We start from the raw sequence: 17,838 nt of genomic DNA, 5'->3' as shown, positions 1-17,838 counted from the left end.
AGACTGCCAGAACAGAGGCCCTCGCTATGCATGTAGCGAATCAGAATAGGAAATGAGGGGCTCGTTGAAAATAACACAGAAATAAGGGTTGGCAGTCGAGAAAACCTCGGAAAGCAAAGGGGAGGATGTGGTAGATCATTGAAACAGATTAAGAATTTGGAAAGAAAGAAAGAAAGTGAAGAAAAAATGCCCGCCAGGTGGGATCCGAACCCACGACCTCCAGAATACCGGTCTGGTGCGATAACCACTACGCTACCGGCGGGGCGATTTTCCCATTCACTTTCTGGGGTATTTATGTTAGGTATGTTTGTTTCCTGTGCTTGGGGGTGGTAGCCAGCGCCATTCGGACTAATCGGGGTGAAGGGGACCTTCTTTTTAACCCCCGGGTCGTGACTCGAGTGTCTACGACATGTCCAGAGTGGTCGACCAGCTTTGAACCCTCTTAAGCTCCCTTTGGCACCAAGACTGCCAGAACAGAGGCCCTCGCTATGCATGTAGCGAATCAGAATAGGAAATGAGGGGCTCGTTGAAAATAACACAGAAATAAGGGTTGGCAGTCGAGAAAACCTCGGAAAGCAAAGGGGAGGATGTGGTAGATCATTGAAACAGATTAAGAATTTGGAAAGAAAGAAAGAAAGTGAAGAAAAAATGCCCGCCAGGTGGGATCCGAACCCACGACCTCCAGAATACCGGTCTGGTGCGATAACCACTACGCTACCGGCGGGGCGATTTTCCCATTCACTTTCTGGGGTATTTATGTTAGGTATGTTTGTTTCCTGTGCTTGGGGGTGGTAGCCAGCGCCATTCGGACTAATCGGGGTGAAGGGGACCTTCTTTTTAACCCCCGGGTCGTGACTCGAGTGTCTACGACATGTCCAGAGTGGTCGACCAGCTTTGAACCCTCTTAAGCTCCCTTTGGCACCAAGACTGCCAGAACAGAGGCCCTCGCTATGCATGTAGCGAATCAGAATAGGAAATGAGGGGCTCGTTGAAAATGAGGGGCTCGTTGGTAGCCAGCGCCAGTCCGAATGGCGCTGGCTACCACCCCCAAGCACAGGAAACAAACATACCTAACATAAATACCCCAGAAAGTGAATGGGAAAATCGCCCCGCCGGTAGCGTAGTGGTTATCGCACCAGACCGGTATTCTGGAGGTCGTGGGTTCGGATCCCACCTGGCGGGCATTTTTTCTTCACTTTCTTTCTTTCTTTCCAAATTCTTAATCTGCTTCAATGATCTACCACATCCTCCCCTTTGCTTTCCGAGGTTTTCTCGACTGCCAACCCTTATTTCTGAGTTATTTTCAACGAGCCCCTCATTTCCTATTCTGATTCGCTACATGCATAGCGAGGGCCTCTGTTCTGGCAGTCTTGTTGCCAAAGGGAGCTTAAGAGGGTTCAAAGCTGGTCGACCACTCTGGACATGTCGTAGACACTCGAGTCACGACCCGGGGGTTAAAAAGAAGGTCCCCTTCACCCCGATTAGTCCGAATGGCGCTGGCTACCACCCCCAAGCACAGGAAACAAACATACCTAACATAAATACCCCAGAAAGTGAATGGGAAAATCGCCCCGCCGGTAGCGTAGTGGTTATCGCACCAGACCGGTATTCTGGAGGTCGTGGGTTCGGTTCCCACCTGGCGGACATTTTTTCTTCACTTTCTTTCTTTCTTTCCAAATTCTTAATCTGCTTCAATGATCTACCACATCCTCCCCTTTGCTTTCCGAGGTTTTCTCGACTGCCAACCCTTATTTCTGTGTTATTTTCAACGAGCCCCTCATTTCCTATTCTGATTCGCTACATATATATACATATATATATATAAACAGAATAAGGGTTGGCAGTCAAGAATACCTCGGATAGCTAGGGGGGAATGCGGTAGGTCTCAGAGACAGATGAAGAATTTTAGAGTCCAAAAGAATGTGGTAAAAAATACCCGCCTGGTGGGATCCCAACCCACTACCTCCGGAATACCGTTTTGGCGCGATGATCACTACGCTACGGGCGGGGTGGTCCCCCCCCCATTTTCTCCCGGGTACTTATGTTAAGGTATTTTAATTTCATGCAATTGGGGGTGGTAGCCATCGCCACTCCGACTACTCGGGGTGAAAGGTACCTTCTTGTTATCCCACGGCCCGAGACTCGAGTGTCAACGACATGTCGGAGTGGTCCGCCTGAATTGAACCCTCTTAAGCTTTTTTTGGCACGAAGACTGCCATAACAGAGGCTCTCGCTATGCATGTAGCGAATCAGAAATGGGAAATGAGAGGCTAGGTAAAATTAAGACAGAACAAGCGTTTAAAATCAAGAAAATCTAGAATCATAGAGACAGATAAAATTTTTTGAGTCTTAAAAAAAGCGTGGGGATATATATTTATATATATATATATATATATACATTTTTTCTTCACTTTCTTTCTTTCTTTCCAAATTCTTAATCTGTTTCAATGATCTACCACATCCTCCCCTTTGCTTTCCGAGGTTTTCTCGACTGCCAACCCTTATTTCTGTGTTATTTTCAACGAGCCCCTCATTTCCTATTCTGATTCGCTACATGCATAGCGAGGGCCTCTGTTCTGGCAGTCTTGGTGCCAAAGGGAGCTTAAGAGGGTTCAAAGCTGGTCGACCACTCTGGACATGTCGTAGACACTCGAGTCACGACCCGGGGGTTAAAAAGAAGGTCCCCTTCACCCCGATTAGTCCGAATGGCGCTGGCTACCACCCCCAAGCACAGGAAACAAACATACCTAACATAAATACCCCAGAAAGTGAATGGGAAAATCGCCCCGCCGGTAGCGTAGTGGTTATCGCACCAGACCGGTATTCTGGAGGTCGTGGGTTCGGATCCCACCTGGCGGGCATTTTTTCTTCACTTTCTTTCTTTCTTTCCAAATTCTTAATCTGTTTCAATGATCTACCACATCCTCCCCTTTGCTTTCCGAGGTTTTCTCGACTGCCAACCCTTATTTCTGTGTTATTTTCAACGAGCCCCTCATTTCCTATTCTGATTCGCTACATGCATAGCGAGGGCCTCTGTTCTGGCAGTCTTGGTGCCAAAGGGAGCTTAAGAGGGTTCAAAGCTGGTCGACCACTCTGGACATGTCGTAGACACTCGAGTCACGACCCGGGGGTTAAAAAGAAGGTCCCCTTCACCCCGATTAGTCCGAATGGCGCTGGCTACCACCCCCAAGCACAGGAAACAAACATACCTAACATAAATACCCCAGAAAGTGAATGGGAAAATCGCCCCGCCGGTAGCGTAGTGGTTATCGCACCAGACCGGTATTCTGGAGGTCGTGGGTTCGGATCCCACCTGGCGGGCATTTTTTCTTCACTTTCTTTCTTTCTTTCCAAATTCTTAATCTTTTTCAATGATCTACCACATCCTCCCCTTTGCTTTCCGAGGTTTTCTCGACTGCCAACCCTTATTTCTGTGTTATTTTCAACGAGCCCCTCATTTCCTATTCTGATTCGCTACATGCATAGCGAGGGCCTCTGTTCTGGCAGTCTTGGTGCCAAAGGGAGCTTAAGAGGGTTCAAAGCTGGTCGACCACTCTGGACATGTCGTAGACACTCGAGTCACGACCCGGGGGTTAAAAAGAAGGTCCCCTTCACCCCGATTAGTCCGAATGGCGCTGGCTACCACCCCCAAGCACAGGAAACAAACATACCTAACATAAATACCCCAGAAAGTGAATGGGAAAATCGCCCCGCCGGTAGCGTAGTGGTTATCGCACCAGACCGGTATTCTGGAGGTCGTGGGTTCGGATCCCACCTGGCGGGCATTTTTTCTTCACTTTCTTTCTTTCTTTCCAAATTCTTAATCTGTTTCAATGATCTACCACATCCTCCCCTTTGCTTTCCGAGGTTTTCTCGACTGCCAACCCTTATTTCTGTGTTATATATATATATATATATATATATATATATATATATATATATATATATATATATATTTATATTTATATATATATATATATATTGCTGCGATTTTATTATGGTGGGAGCAATCCCCGACCGGCTAACGGGACTGTTTCAAGTAATGGGTGTGTGCTGACTGGTGGACGGAAGAGAAAGAAGTCCCATGTCGCTTGCTCTAGCTTGCTTGTGGATCGCCAGTGTTTGCCGGCACAAGTTCGCCTTGTTATTAAACGCTTCTACTCTCCTTACTGGAGCACATCGCTACATAAGTGGTGAGGTGCTGGGTACATGATATCCCACCCGTCAAGGACGCACAGCTCGGGGTCGCCAACTCAAGTCGAAGTTTCTCCCGTCCACGGGCGAACCAGCCATCGTCTACTCGGACTTCCAGCGGAGTGCGGCCTTTTACCTGATCGCACGACCAGGATGACTGGACGGGACGCTGGCGCTGTGAACACGACTCCGATGGGCAGCCCTTTTCAGTACCTGGTTCAGCAGCAGCGGCAACCAAAAGTCTTTTACAGAGAGTCTTATGAAGACGCGGAAGATTGGCTTGACCACTTCGAGCGCGTGGCAACGTTTAACGGCTCGGACAACAGATTCACGCTGCGAAATGTTTACTTTTCACTGGAAGAAAACGCCGGAACCTTGCATGAAAATAACGAATCCACGATGTTATCTTGGGAGGAGTTTCAACAACTGTTACTAGCCAGCTGCCCAAACAGTGACCGTAAGGAGAAGGCTGAGGCTGCCCTTCAAACCCGAAACTAGCGTCCGAACGAGAGCGTCGCCATGTACGCCGAACAGACGGCTCATCTCTTTAGGCGCCCTGACCCCTCAATGACTGAGGACACGAACGTTCGACATCTCATGCGGGGCGTCAAGCAAGACACCTTTGCCAGGCTGATGCGGACTCCCCCGACAACGGCTGCCGAGTTCGTCCTTAAGGCTACCACATTTGAGATAGCGCTCCACCAAAGGGCGCGGCACTACAGTCGCAAGGAACCAGTCCTTCCCAACGTATCCGGGATGGACAGTCTCGGTCTCCGGGAGCTTGTGAGACAAAATTTTCGCGAAGAGCTTCAAAGGCTGCAGCAGGGACAGGTTCCTCCGGCTCCGCTGTCCATAGCAGAACTAGTTAGGGAGAAGGTAAGGCGGGCTGTTCGGGTACCAGAACAAGGTGACGTGTTCCGGCTGGATGAACCCCGCTCCTCATATGCAGCAGCCTTGCGCATGGCCGTCTATGGCGCTCCTCTTATCGTTGCATCGGTCACACCGCAACGTACCCTGGAGCTGACGCCGCGTACACCCTACACGACGGAAACTGGTCGCCGGAAGAGTGACCTGTGACGCACCCCTGACAACACGCCTCTCTGCTTCCACTGCGGGGAAGCAGGACATATCTACAGGACCTGCCCCTATCGCCGAGCTGGTCTGCCTGGATTTCAGCCGAATGCACCATGGCCGCAAGACGGACAGAGACCCCCCGAAATCGCGGACTACATCGCCGGACGCCGTAACGTTTATTCGCCGCAACGCCCTATATCTAGGTCACCGTCCCCTATGCGACGCAGGTCCTCCAGCCCTCGATTTGCCTCGGACCCTGGCCGTCGGCCCTCTGGTAGCCCGGAAGGCCGGGGAAACTGAGGCCAGCGACTTCCGGAGGTGTGGCCGCTGATGTCACAAACTGCCAAGATCCTCCACTGCGACGACCGCTACGACGAGACGACGACGAGCCAGTACCTGAAACTTGTTTAGCCAACCGATTGCCTGCGAAGTGCTGGTAGATATCGGCGGCTGCACGCCGACTGCATTGGCCGATACCGGTGCTGATCGTTCAGTCATCAAAGAAACTCTGGCTTCTACGCTAAAGAAAGTCATCACATCCTGGACTGGCCTGAAAGTTCGCACTGCTTCAAACAATCTGATCACCCCAGTGGGTAGGTGTACTGCGCGCATAAAAATTCACGGTTTCACCTAGGTTAACGACTTTATTGTGCTCCCTGATGGCTCGAGGGACTTAATCCTCGGCATAGACTTTTTTCAGAGAAATGGGGCAGTTACGACCTGCAAAATTCGAAAATTAGCTTCTCGACAAAGGGAGCCATAGCAAGCAACATCGAAGACAAGCGCGACGGAGCACTACGCATTGTTGACGACGACGTCACACTGCCTGCCCGTTCTAGCCTCTTTGTAATGGTAAAAAATGCAAATTCGCGGATTTTGAAGGCATCACTGAAGGCACCATTCAGTTATTGCTGGATAGGCGTATTTTTTTAGCTAGAGGATTTGTCAACTTGCACAACGGATGCACTCAAGTTTTGGTCACCAATTTTTCCATCGAAAGTCGAGATCTTGCGAAAGGCACTAAAATCGCATTCATTGAGGAAGTCGCTGGCTTTACGCACATGGGCGTGCTCAGGACGCTGTCTCTTGATTCGCTCACAGGTGACACCGACATCATCATCATCATCATCACCAGCCTATCTACGCCCACTGCAGGGCAAAGGCCTCTCTCATTATTTTCCGATTACCTCGGTCCTGTGCCAACTGTGACCAATTTTTCACAGCCAACTTCTTGATCTCATCTGCCCATCTAACATTCTGCCGCCCCCTGCAACGCTTGCATTCTCTGGGGATCCACTCTCTTACCCTAATGACCAGCGGTTATCTTGCCTTCGCATTACATGCCCTGCCCACGTCCATTTCTTCTTAATTTCTACTAATATGTCTTTAATACCAGTTTGCGCCCTGACCCACTCCGCTCTCTTCTTGTCCCTTAATGTTACACCTATCATTTTCCGCTCCAGTGCCCGCTGAGTAGTTCTCAATTTAGGTTGAACCCTCTTAGTGAGCCTCCAAGTTTCTGCCCCTAGGTGAGTACCGGTAAGATGCAGCCCCCATACATTTTCTTCTTCAGCGACAATGATAGGCTGCTATTCATTATCTGAGAATGTCTGCCATATGCACCCCACCCCATTCTGATCCTTGTAATTATCTCTGCCTCATGGTTGGGATCTGGGGTCACAACTTGGCCTAAGCAGATATATTCGCTTACCACTTCCACTGCCTCCTCGCCACCTATCTCAAACTGCATTACTTTAGTTTTCTGCATATTAATTTTTATGCCCACGGTTCTACTCTGTTCGCCCAGTGCGGAAAGCATGCTTTGCAATTTGTCCCCACAGTTACTTAGCAAGGAAACGTCATCAGCTAATCTGAGGTTACTGGGGTATTCTCCATTAACCCTTACTCCCACCTGTTCCCAATCTAAAGTTCTGAATACTTCTTGTAAGGATGTCGTGAATAACAATGGACATATGTGTCTCCTTGTCTGACGCCCTTCCTTATAGGTATTTTACTACTCTCCTTATGGAGGATGATGGTAGCTCTAGACCCATTGTAGATATCCTCTAGTATTCTTAAATAATGCTCATCTACCCCCTGGTTCCGTAATGCCTGAATGACTGTATAGGGTTACGACCGAGTCAAATGCTTTTTCATAATGTATGAATGCTATATATAGCGGTTCAGTATACTCAGCGCGCTTCCCTATCACCTCATTGATAGTTTGAATATGGTCCAATGTTGAATAACCTTTACGGATCCCTCCTTGTTCTTTAGGTTGACTGAAATCTAAGGTTGCAGAGATTCGGTTAGCGATTACCTTGGTAAATACCTTGTAGAGGACTGACACTAAGCTGATCGGATTGTATTTCTTATTTTTCAAGTCCTTCATGTCGCCTTTCTTATGCATTAGGATGATGTTCGCGTTCTTCCAAGATTCCGGTACCATTGCGGTCATTAGGCATTGCCAGTGGCAGCGATGGCGTAGAGGTAGAACACCCGCCTCGCGTGCAGAAGGACCGTGGTTCGAATCCCTGTGCCGGACATTTCCTACCGGATTAAAAAAAATCCGCGTGATGATGGAATTGCACCAAAGTGGCTTGGGGTGCCACCTGACCCCGGCGACCATTGCCGGTAATGCACTCCGTCACCAGAGCAGGATTGGCCACCCTTTGTGTAGTAACGGCCACAACCTCCCATGAATACGCTAATCAGACACAGACATACCAGTTGAAATAAACAACGACCTCCCGACCGCTCAGAAAGAACCCGTAAAACGGCGAGTGCACGACTTCACCGACTGTTTTGCCACGTCTTCCAAAGTGCGCCGTACTCCCATCGCGAAGCATCGCATCATGACTGATGAATCCAATAGACCTATGCATCAACAACCCTACCGCGTGGCGCCTAAAGAGAGGGAGGCCATCAAAACGATGGACAAAGAGATGCTCGCCGACGACGTTATCCAACCATCCAAAAGTCCGTGGGCCTCCCCAGTTGTACTCGTAAAGATAAAGGACAACACGCTTCGCTTTGGCGTAGACTATCGCAAACTGAACAGTATCACTAAACGCGATGTTTATCCACTTCCGCGAATAGATGATACGTTGGACCGTTTGCGTAACGCTAAATTCCTCTCGTCCATGGACTTATAATCTGGTTATTGGTAAATAGAAGTTGATGAAAGGGGCCGTGCAAAACGGCCTTCGTTACACCCGAAGGCGTATACTAATTTAAAGTCCTCCCATTTGGCCTCTGTTCTGCCCCTGCAACATTCCAGCGTATGATGGACACCGTACTCGCTGGATTGAAATGCAGACTTGCGTTGTTTACTTGGACGATGTAGTCGTGTTTTCTAGTTCTTTCGAAGAGCATCTAACACGACTGCGAAGCGTTTTGGAAGCAGTATGCTCTGCCGAGCTTACTATTAAGCCTCACAAATGCCACCTTGGGTTCCAGGAGCTGAGATTTCTTGGACAAATGGTTAGTGCTCAAGGCGTCCGCCCAGATCCGGAAAAAACAGCGGCCATGAGCTCTTTTCCAGTACCAACAAAAAAAAAAGCTGTCCGATGATTTCTAGGTCTCTGTGCCTATTACAGACGCTTTGTCGAAGGGTTCTCTGAAATTTCGCAGCCACTCACGCGCCTCACAAGAGAAGACGTACCCTTCGTTTGGACGGAAGCGCAGAAAGTGGCATTTGATGAACTGCGTAGCCGCCTGCAAACGACCCCAATCTTGGCACACCTCGATTAAGATAACGACACAGAAATCAGAACTGACGCCAGTAACATCGGCATCGGTGCTATCTTAGTTCAGTGGCAGCAGGGTGCCGAGAAAGTTATAGCCTATGCCAGTCGCACACTGTCTAAAGCTGAACGCAACTATTCGGCGACAGAAAAAAAGTGCCTTGTCGTGATATGGGCTATAACTAAATTTCGGCCATATTTGTATGGAAGGCCCTTCAGAGCCATAAGCGATCACCTTTCGTTGTGTTGGCTTGCCAACGTCAAGGACCACTCTGGTAGACTTGCTCGATGGAGCCTACGGCTGAAGGAGTACGGCGTAACGGTCATGTATAAATCTGGAAAGAAGCACAGTGATATTGATTGTTTGTCGCGGGCGCCAATTCTGAATGAAGCACATGAAACGGAAGAGGATTTTCTTTTCCTCAGGGTTGTCGATACTGCGGACATGGCCCTTTACAAGCAACGGGACGCAGACCTACGGCCAATTATTGAGCACCTTCGGGGCGAAAACACTATGCCACCACGTTTTTTTCTTCGAGGTTTGGCTTCGCATTCTCTGCGAAACAATGTGCTCTACAAACGAAGCTACGGCAGCAAGGATAAACTTTTTCTAGTAGTGCCATCCGCTCTGAGAAGCAAAAACTTACGAGCCTGTCATGACGAGCCTTCGGCCGGGCACCTAGGCGTTAGTCGCACCTTCGCTCGGATTCATGAACAGTATTACTGGCCCAACCTTTTTCGATAAGTACGACACTACGTGAGGACTTGCCGTGATTGTCAGCGCCGCAAGAAACCTCCCGTCAGGCTACTGGGATTCCTTCACCAAGTGGGATGGATCTCCTTGGGCCTTTTCCAACACCGGCGTCGGGAAACAAGTGGATCGTTGTAGCCACCAATTACTTGACGCGTTATGCCGAGACCAAGGCCCTTCCCAACGGCACCGCTTCTGAAGTCGCCAAGTGCTTCGTTGAACACATTGTTCTACGCCACGGCGCGCCGACAAATATTATAACAGACAGGGGCACCGCTTTTACTGCCACCTTCCTACAGGACGTCTTCAAGCTAACTAATAGCACTCACCGGAAATTCACTGCCTACCACCCTCAAACCAACGGCCTTACCGGACGCCTTAATTAAACACTGACTGACATGCTATCCATGTACGTGGACCTGAAGCACAAAAACTGGGACGAAATCCTTCCCTATTAAACCTTTGCCTACAACACTGCTATGCAAGAAACAACGCGATGTGCACCGTTTGAACTTGTTTACGGGCACTCTGTAACGACAACCTTACATGTAATGTTGCCTGTTGATTGAACCGACGTTACCAGCACTGATGTCGAGGCTTTTACCCGATGGGCGGAGGAAGCACGCCAGCTAGCACGCGTCCGCATTCCACACCAACAAGAAATCTACGCCGAGAAATACAACAAGGGACGCCATAACGTCGACTATCGACCAGGCAACGTTGTGTGGGTGTGAACGCCGATTCGTCGCTGAGGACTTTCCGAGAAGCTGCTTCGGCGATACTTTGGGCCTTACCGTGTTCTTCGCCGTCTGTCCGACGTTACCTACGAGGTCGTACCCGACCTCGTAGGACGTAGGTCGTACCCGACCCACCTTCAAAACGCACCACGACCGCGAGGTTCGGGAATCTTATCTCATTTATAAGTTTGGGTCAGCCACACTTGGAAATAATAAAAGTTACGGAAAACTAACGTGCTTATCCCTCCATTAAAATTAGCGGCTTCATAATTTTTATAACTATGTTCATTATTCCTACCCTTGAGTTTGTCATCAGAATTCGCCGAAACTCTCCGAATACAGCAGCTTTCTTAGCCTAATGCGGCTCAACAATACCATTTGTCCTGGGGAAGGAGGCCTCGTTCCCACCACCACTTAAGAATGTTTAACTCTTTGTGATCTATTCATGTTTAACCTTTTGTGACCCTACCTATTTCCTGTTCAGTTGCTAGCTTCTGTGAAATGCTCTTTTGTACCCCCTATCTATTCTCTTCATCCGCGGGGGGCACACCCATCGTGGCTTCCCCCCGAACCAGTCTCCCCAGCCACTGAATACCTGACTGTATACTCTTCCCTTTCTTTTCAAGCCGCAGTTGTCCAGTTTCCCCCATTGTCTGAACTTGCAGCCTGCGCGGCATACGTTGACCCGTCATGGTGCAACCTTGAACGCTGCATTGTTAACACGACCCCTTTTTCTCTCTCTCGCTCCCCCCCTTTTTATTTATTTTTTTGTTTGTATGTTGATGTTGTAACATAGGCGTAGCCTGACTGTATGCCCACTCTCCTTTTCCGAAACATTTTCCGTTCCTTCTCACAGTTTTATGCAAACATATATAAGAAATGAGTTCAGAATGTTTGCGACAGCAAAATCATGTAACTTTACTCTGATGAAGGCAAGTCCCGTTGCCGCTACGTAAGTAAACATTGTTTGTTATTGTTCTTGCTGTGTATCCGACTCTTTACTTATAATATATATATATATATATATATATATATATATATATATATATAGTACAGTCACAAAGCTGGTCAACATGCAGAGTATGGGGGTAAAAAGACAAGACAGCTGAATGCACGGGAACGAAGCAAGTCTGCCCATTCACATCTGTTAGAAATGATTGAGAAAGCTACGCCAATTTCTATGTCGTAGATGTCTAGAGTCAAACTTTTTTAACCCCCAAAATAAACAGCCATGGTTTTACAGAAGGTATATAGACAATATACTTATGATATGATGAGGGGATCACACCGAACATTTAAAATTTATTGAGGTTTCTTACCCAGAGCCTTCTACTGTTCCATTCCGTCATTCCCTTCTCTCATTATATGGTAACTTTTCTGGCTTTTACTATAACTGTTTTTATGGCTACCCTAAAACAAATGTGCATATGAAATGTGTGATAACTACTTCGTAAACTACTTATTTCTGATAACCACCGAATTAAAATTCGCGATACGTAATTATAAGTGTCGTTAAATGCTGTATTGCTGTAAAGAAACGCTCTCAAGGAGATCGCTTACCGCGGTATCATCTGCGTGAGAGCATTCGCTGTTGGAGAAACCCCTATATTTTTTACTCATTAATTTTTGTCAGTCTAATTCATGAACTTAACAATTTTGAGTGTCTGGGGTCAGTTATATCCAAGTCAGAAAAAAATACCTAAAATGACCAAAAATGCATGGGAAGTGCAAGGCCCTTAATAGAGAGAGAACAAGAGAGTGGTGTGGGTCGGTGAACAAACGCGAGATAACGACGAATATACATATATGTATATATATATAGCGAATCAGAATAGGAAATGAGGGACTCGTAGAAACAACACAGAAATAAGGATTGGCAGTCAAGAAGACCTCGGAAAGCAAAGGGGAGGTTGTGGTAGGCCATTGAAACAGATCAAGAATTTGGAAAGAAAGAAAGAAAGCGAAGAAAAAATGCCCGCCAGGTGGGATCCGAACCCACGACCTCCAGAATACCGGTCTGGTGCGATAACCACTACGCTACCGGCGGGGCGATTTTCTCCCCCGCTTTCTGGGGTATTTATGTCAATGTAATTTTGCTCCTGTGCTTGGGGGTGGTAGCCAGCGCCACTCTGACTTCTCGGGGTGAAGGGGACCTTCTTTTTTAATCCCCGCGCCGTGACTCGAGTGTCTACGACATGTCGAGAGTGGTCAACCAGCGTTGAACCCTCTTAAGCTTCCTATGGCACCAAGACTGCCAGAACAGAGGCCCTCGCTATGCATGTAGCGAATCAGAATAGGAAATGAGGGACTCGTAGAAACAACACAGAAATAAGGATTGGCAGTCAAGAAGACCTCGGAAAGCAAAGGGGAGGTTGTGGTAGGCCATTGAAACAGATCAAGAATTTGGAAAGAAAGAAAGAAAGCGAAGAAAAAATGCCCGCCAGGTGGGATCCGAACCCACGACCTCCAGAATACCGGTCTGGTGCGATAACCACTACGCTACCGGCGGGGCGATTTTCTCCCCCGCTTTCTGGGGTATTTATGTCAATGTAATTTTGCTCCTGTGCTTGGGGGTGGTAGCCAGCGCCACTCTGACTTCTCGGGGTGAAGGGGACCTTCTTTTTTAATCCCCGCGCCGTGACTCGAGTGTCTACGACATGTCGAGAGTGGTCAACCAGCGTTGAACCCTCTTAAGCTTCCTATGGCACCAAGACTGCCAGAACAGAGGCCCTCGCTATGCATGTAGCGAATCAGAATAGGAAATGAGGGACTCGTAGAAACAACACAGAAATAAGGATTGGCAGTCAAGAAGACCTCGGAAAGCAAAGGGGAGGTTGTGGTAGGCCATTGAAACAGATCAAGAATTTGGAAAGAAAGAAAGAAAGCGAAGAAAAAATGCCCGCCAGGTGGGATCCGAACCCACGACCTCCAGAATACCGGTCTGGTGCGATAACCACTACGCTACCGGCGGGGCGATTTTCTCCCCCGCTTTCTGGGGTATTTATGTCAATGTAATTTTGCTCCTGTGCTTGGGGGTGGTAGCCAGCGCCACTCTGACTTCTCGGGGTGAAGGGGACCTTCTTTTTTAATCCCCGCGCCGTGACTCGAGTGTCTACGACATGTCGAGAGTGGTCAACCAGCGTTGAACCCTCTTAAGCTTCCTATGGCACCAAGACTGCCAGAACAGAGGCCCTCGCTATGCATGTAGCGAATCAGAATAGGAAATGAGGGACTCGTAGAAACAACACAGAAATAAGGATTGGCAGTCAAGAAGACCTCGGAAAGCAAAGGGGAGGTTGTGGTAGGCCATTGAAACAGATCAAGAATTTGGAAAGAAAGAAAGAAAGCGAAGAAAAAATGCCCGCCAGGTGGGATCCGAACCCACGACCTCCAGAATACCGGTCTGGTGCGATAACCACTACGCTACCGGCGGGGCGATTTTCTCCCCCGCTTTCTGGGGTATTTATGTCAATGTAATTTTGCTCCTGTGCTTGGGGGTGGTAGCCAGCGCCACTCTGACTTCTCGGGGTGAAGGGGACCTTCTTTTTTAATCCCCGCGCCGTGACTCGAGTGTCTACGACATGTCGAGAGTGGTCAACCAGCGTTGAACCCTCTTAAGCTTCCTATGGCACCAAGACTGCCAGAACAGAGGCCCTCGCTATGCATGTAGCGAATCAGAATAGGAAATGAGGGACTCGTAGAAACAACACAGAAATAAGGATTGGCAGTCAAGAAGACCTCGGAAAGCAAAGGGGAGGTTGTGGTAGGCCATTGAAACAGATCAAGAATTTGGAAAGAAAGAAAGAAAGCGAAGAAAAAATGCCCGCCAGGTGGGATCCGAACCCACGACCTCCAGAATACCGGTCTGGTGCGATAACCACTACGCTACCGGCGGGGCGATTTTCTCCCCCGCTTTCTGGGGTATTTATGTCAATGTAATTTTGCTCCTGTGCTTGGGGGTGGTAGCCAGCGCCACTCTGACTTCTCGGGGTGAAGGGGACCTTCTTTTTTAATCCCCGCGCCGTGACTCGAGTGTCTACGACATGTCGAGAGTGGTCAACCAGCGTTGAACCCTCTTAAGCTTCCTATGGCACCAAGACTGCCAGAACAGAGGCCCTCGCTATGCATGTAGCGAATCAGAATAGGAAATGAGGGACTCGTAGAAACAACACAGAAATAAGGATTGGCAGTCAAGAAGACCTCGGAAAGCAAAGGGGAGGTTGTGGTAGGCCATTGAAACAGATCAAGAATTTGGAAAGAAAGAAAGAAAGCGAAGAAAAAATGCCCGCCAGGTGGGATCCGAACCCACGACCTCCAGAATACCGGTCTGGTGCGATAACCACTACGCTACCGGCGGGGCGATTTTCTCCCCCGCTTTCTGGGGTATTTATGTCAATGTAATTTTGCTCCTGTGCTTGGGGGTGGTAGCCAGCGCCACTCTGACTTCTCGGGGTGAAGGGGACCTTCTTTTTTAATCCCCGCGCCGTGACTCGAGTGTCTACGACATGTCGAGAGTGGTCAACCAGCGTTGAACCCTCTTAAGCTTCCTATGGCACCAAGACTGCCAGAACAGAGGCCCTCGCTATGCATGTAGCGAATCAGAATAGGAAATGAGGGACTCGTAGAAACAACACAGAAATAAGGATTGGCAGTCAAGAAGACCTCGGAAAGCAAAGGGGAGGTTGTGGTAGGCCATTGAAACAGATCAAGAATTTGGAAAGAAAGAAAGAAAGCGAAGAAAAAATGCCCGCCAGGTGGGATCCGAACCCACGACCTCCAGAATACCGGTCTGGTGCGATAACCACTACGCTACCGGCGGGGCGATTTTCTCCCCCGCTTTCTGGGGTATTTATGTCAATGTAATTTTGCTCCTGTGCTTGGGGGTGGTAGCCAGCGCCACTCTGACTTCTCGGGGTGAAGGGGACCTTCTTTTTTAATCCCCGCGCCGTGACTCGAGTGTCTACGACATGTCGAGAGTGGTCAACCAGCGTTGAACCCTCTTAAGCTTCCTATGGCACCAAGACTGCCAGAACAGAGGCCCTCGCTATGCATGTAGCGAATCAGAATAGGAAATGAGGGACTCGTAGAAACAACACAGAAATAAGGATTGGCAGTCAAGAAGACCTCGGAAAGCAAAGGGGAGGTTGTGGTAGGCCATTGAAACAGATCAAGAATTTGGAAAGAAAGAAAGAAAGCGAAGAAAAAATGCCCGCCAGGTGGGATCCGAACCCACGACCTCCAGAATACCGGTCTGGTGCGATAACCACTACGCTACCGGCGGGGCGATTTTCTCCCCCGCTTTCTGGGGTATTTATGTCAATGTAATTTTGCTCCTGTGCTTGGGGGTGGTAGCCAGCGCCACTCTGACTTCTCGGGGTGAAGGGGACCTTCTTTTTTAATCCCCGCGCCGTGACTCGAGTGTCTACGACATGTCGAGAGTGGTCAACCAGCGTTGAACCCTCTTAAGCTTCCTATGGCACCAAGACTGCCAGAACAGAGGCCCTCGCTATGCATGTAGCGAATCAGAATAGGAAATGAGGGACTCGTAGAAACAACACAGAAATAAGGATTGGCAGTCAAGAAGACCTCGGAAAGCAAAGGGGAGGTTGTGGTAGGCCATTGAAACAGATCAAGAATTTGGAAAGAAAGAAAGAAAGCGAAGAAAAAATGCCCGCCAGGTGGGATCCGAACCCACGACCTCCAGAATACCGGTCTGGTGCGATAACCACTACGCTACCGGCGGGGCGATTTTCTCCCCCGCTTTCTGGGGTATTTATGTCAATGTAATTTTGCTCCTGTGCTTGGGGGTGGTAGCCAGCGCCACTCTGACTTCTCGGGGTGAAGGGGACCTTCTTTTTTAATCCCCGCGCCGTGACTCGAGTGTCTACGACATGTCGAGAGTGGTCAACCAGCGTTGAACCCTCTTAAGCTTCCTATGGCACCAAGACTGCCAGAACAGAGGCCCTCGCTATGCATGTAGCGAATCAGAATAGGAAATGAGGGACTCGTAGAAACAACACAGAAATAAGGATTGGCAGTCAAGAAGACCTCGGAAAGCAAAGGGGAGGTTGTGGTAGGCCATTGAAACAGATCAAGAATTTGGAAAGAAAGAAAGAAAGCGAAGAAAAAATGCCCGCCAGGTGGGATCCGAACCCACGACCTCCAGAATACCGGTCTGGTGCGATAACCACTACGCTACCGGCGGGGCGATTTTCTCCCCCGCTTTCTGGGGTATTTATGTCAATGTAATTTTGCTCCTGTGCTTGGGGGTGGTAGCCAGCGCCACTCTGACTTCTCGGGGTGAAGGGGACCTTCTTTTTTAATCCCCGCGCCGTGACTCGAGTGTCTACGACATGTCGAGAGTGGTCAACCAGCGTTGAACCCTCTTAAGCTTCCTATGGCACCAAGACTGCCAGAACAGAGGCCCTCGCTATGCATGTAGCGAATCAGAATAGGAAATGAGGGACTCGTAGAAACAACACAGAAATAAGGATTGGCAGTCAAGAAGACCTCGGAAAGCAAAGGGGAGGTTGTGGTAGGCCATTGAAACAGATCAAGTAGACACTCGAGTCACGGCGCGGGGATTAAAAAAGAAGGTCCCCTTCACCCCGAGAAGTCAGAGTGGCGCTGGCTACCACCCCCAAGCACAGGAGCAAAATTACATTGACATAAATACCCCAGAAAGCGGGGGAGAAAATCGCCCCGCCGGTAGCGTAGTGGTTATCGCACCAGACCGGTATTCTGGAGGTCGTGGGTTCGGATCCCACCTGGCGGGCATTTTTTCTTCGCTTTCTTTCTTTCTTTCCAAATTCTTGATCTGTTTCAATGGCCTACCACAACCTCCCCTTTGCTTTCCGAGGTCTTCTTGACTGCCAATCCTTATTTCTGTGTTGTTTCTACGAGTCCCTCATTTCCTATTCTGATTCGCTACATGCATAGCGAGGGCCTCTGTTCTGGCAGTCTTGGTGCCATAGGAAGCTTAAGAGGGTTCAACGCTGGTTGACCACTCTCGACATGTCGTAGACACTCGAGTCACGGCGCGGGGATTAAAAAAGAAGGTCCCCTTCACCCCGAGAAGTCAGAGTGGCGCTGGCTACCACCCCCAAGCACAGGAGCAAAATTACATTGACATAAATACCCCAGAAAGCGGGGGAGAAAATCGCCCCGCCGGTAGCGTAGTGGTTATCGCACCAGACCGGTATTCTGGAGGTCGTGGGTTCGGATCCCACCTGGCGGGCATTTTTTCTTCGCTTTCTTTCTTTCTTTCCAAATTCTTGATCTGTTTCAATGGCCTACCACAACCTCCCCTTTGCTTTCCGAGGTCTTCTTGACTGCC

The 17,838-nt window shown here is 49.0% G+C and overlaps 1 non-coding gene across 1 annotated transcript; it reads left to right on the top strand.

Annotated features, from left to right (window-relative positions):
- Positions 1-1,571: 1,571 nt before the first annotated feature.
- Positions 1,572-1,644, top strand: Trnat-ggu (transfer RNA threonine (anticodon GGU)). The gene has a single exon. It is a non-coding gene; the product is annotated as a tRNA-Thr (tRNA).
- The last annotated feature ends 16,194 nt before the right edge of the window (positions 1,645-17,838 follow it).

The sequence above is a fragment of the Haemaphysalis longicornis genome, unplaced genomic scaffold (genome assembly GCF_048455015.1).
Source record: "Haemaphysalis longicornis isolate Haplotype H1 unplaced genomic scaffold, Haemaphysalis longicornis Haplotype H1 scaffold_5, whole genome shotgun sequence".
In the NCBI taxonomy this organism is placed as follows: domain Eukaryota; kingdom Metazoa; phylum Arthropoda; class Arachnida; order Ixodida; family Ixodidae; genus Haemaphysalis; species Haemaphysalis longicornis.
Note: the sequence above shows the minus strand (reverse complement) of the source record. Positions and strands in the feature narration are given on the sequence as shown.